General features: G+C 41.6%; 1 long non-coding RNA gene across 1 annotated transcript; it reads left to right on the forward strand.

Annotated features, from left to right (window-relative positions):
- Positions 1–253: 253 nt before the first annotated feature.
- Positions 254–2,508, forward strand: LOC121918138. Its single transcript, XR_006101164.1, has 3 exons — positions 254–621; positions 1,869–2,111; positions 2,412–2,508. It is a non-coding gene; the product is annotated as an uncharacterized LOC121918138 (long non-coding RNA).

The following is a 2,508-nucleotide window of genomic DNA, read 5'->3' on the forward strand; positions in this document are numbered from 1 at the left end:
GAGCACATCTATTGTAAAGTCGAAGGTTTTCATGGCCAGCATCCATAGTTTTTTGTGGGTTTTTCGGGCTATGTGGCCATGCTCTAGCAGAGTTTCTTTCTGACGTTTGCCAGCATCAGAGAATGAAGATGCCAGCCACAGATGCTGGCGAAACGTCAGAAAGAAACTCTGCTAGAACATGGCCACATAGCCCGAAAAGCCCACAAAAAGCATATCTATTACATGTAGCCTTGCGTTTTCTACATATTTTGTCTATTGCCTTTTATGGTTTATATGAAACAAAAGAACAACTAGACTGTCTGAATGCTTATCAGTTAGGAAGTCCTCTTGATGATCTTTCGGACTCTTAACTGAGGGTTGTATTATGGTGAATTAATTTTTTTGCCTTCATACTGTTAATTTGGTTCCAGCATGCCTATTATTTGCAGAAGGAAAAGATGAGGTAGGTATATTGAAAACATGACTCAGTATAAAGATTTGCAAGCTAACATGCACCTTTTCCTAATTAGTCTTGTTAGAAAGAAGACGTCAGGCCTGGAATCAGTGGCTACAATAAGGACCAAAGTTTTTGTTTGGGGCCTGAACGATAAAGACCAGCTGGGAGGATTAAAAGGTTCAAAGGTATTTGACTTTTTAATGTGTAAAATTAATTTGAATGGTGTGCTCCTTGTCTTCATTGTAGGAAGCAGAGAATAGAGATGTAGGATTGGTTGTACAAATACAAAGATAGTGAACACAGCAATAGATCTTTCTTGTTCTTGTGGATCTGAACATCTGGACTGAGCCTCTAGACTGCAGAAACATTTGCATTTCAGCAGGGAAGATGCCATCCACATTTGACAACCTGGTTCTCTGCAGGGTTGAGGACCAAGCAAGAGAAAATTCTAAAAGCAACACGAAATACTAGAACACACATGGATATGTGCTTATGGGCTTCTGTCATTAATAGTTTGCAAGAATGTAACATACAGTAAAACATTGTTTTATTGACATCTTATTTGTGCAGTGTTTTAGGCAGTGGCTATCCTAAAATGGTGGCTTCTTTCTAGTCAGAACAACTTTCTGAATGATTTACATTGCCTGAACTAAAATAGTAAAAAAAAAAAAAAAAAAAAAAAAAGGCTAGAGAGGATGTATCACCTTTCCTAGCAACTGGCTACAGTATATCCCCAAATATTGCCTGATAGTAAGGAAATAAACTTCTTGGTGGTCTCTGTGCCTCACACATTATTAGGGTTTTGTGCTTCTGCAGAGCCTCCATACAGGAAAGTTCTAGAGCTGAGTAGCTAGGCAAAAAACAACCCCCCCCCCTCATCCACTGCACATGCCCAAGCCCATCAAGCTACCTTCCCCTCAGTTTTATTTCATCTGCCCTTAGGGCAACTCTACTCTGATTGTTCTCTGCTGAGTAGTGTCCATTTTCTTTCTTCAATTCTTCGGGAATTTCCCTGTATTTCTTGTCTTTCTGCCCTCTCCATTTGTTAAGAAGAACAAAAAAAAGTTGGTTTACTTTGTGTGGCCATGCTTCTCCACGCCCTTTTCCCAGTGTCTTCTGTTGTCTTTCTGACATCTATGGCCTCTACTTCTCTTTTCAAACTTTACTGTACCTGTGGTAGTCACTGCAACTGTCTCCAAACATCCACCGTTGACTTAGGACATGTTGCTCTCCTCTTTGACAACTGTTTCCATAGCTGTCACTGCACCAACCCGGAGAGTCCTACCTCATCATCTGAACCTTCTTCAGTCGTACTCAGTATTGATTTTGGTTCCATCCTCTACTGTTCCCATGACTGCAACTTCATTTGACGAAGAAGGGAGATGGCTAGACATCTTTGGATGTAAATTCTATTTCTTGTCCTCTTTTGCAGTGAAGTTAGGGAGCATACAATCATGCATGTAGCCTGTCAAAAATTCCTGTGGGACAAGATTAATTCCAAGCCTTCTGGATGACTAAAAGACTGCAGCTCTGGCATTTTGCCAGGAGACCGAATCATTCGCCATGCAATAAGTCTACTCGGCCAGACACACATTAGACTACGCTTCTAAAGCGATACCTGGAGCACTGGCTTTGCGACCATATGCATGGCTCCACTGTACTGACTTGTCTGAAGGTATGCACTGTAGGATGGAAGATATCCTGTTGAAGGTGAAGGCCTCTTCAGTTCAAAAACTGACAAATCACTGGGCCACCTATGTAAAACATGGTTGACTGAAAAGAAAATAGGTATTTCTGGCCAGAAGCAGTCACAGTGCCCGTTTAGACCTTCTTGGCGCTGTCAACCTTCCTCATCCTTATTCTCTAGATAGAAGTCACCGTCCTCTACACCGTGACACTCATTGCAGCACTCTGGTTCCTGTTCTGAGTGTCTCTTCAGCAATCTTCTTCAAAAAAAGTCCTCTTCCTCTTCTAGGTCTTGTTTTTGACTGCTCGTTTTGGATGACACTGAAGCTGATCTTCCCATTTTACACTTCTTGCCAATAACCATCCCAGACCCCAAGACTATTCCA

The sequence above is a fragment of the Sceloporus undulatus genome, unplaced genomic scaffold (assembly GCF_019175285.1).
Source record: "Sceloporus undulatus isolate JIND9_A2432 ecotype Alabama unplaced genomic scaffold, SceUnd_v1.1 scaffold_4989, whole genome shotgun sequence".
Taxonomy (NCBI): domain Eukaryota; kingdom Metazoa; phylum Chordata; class Lepidosauria; order Squamata; family Phrynosomatidae; genus Sceloporus; species Sceloporus undulatus.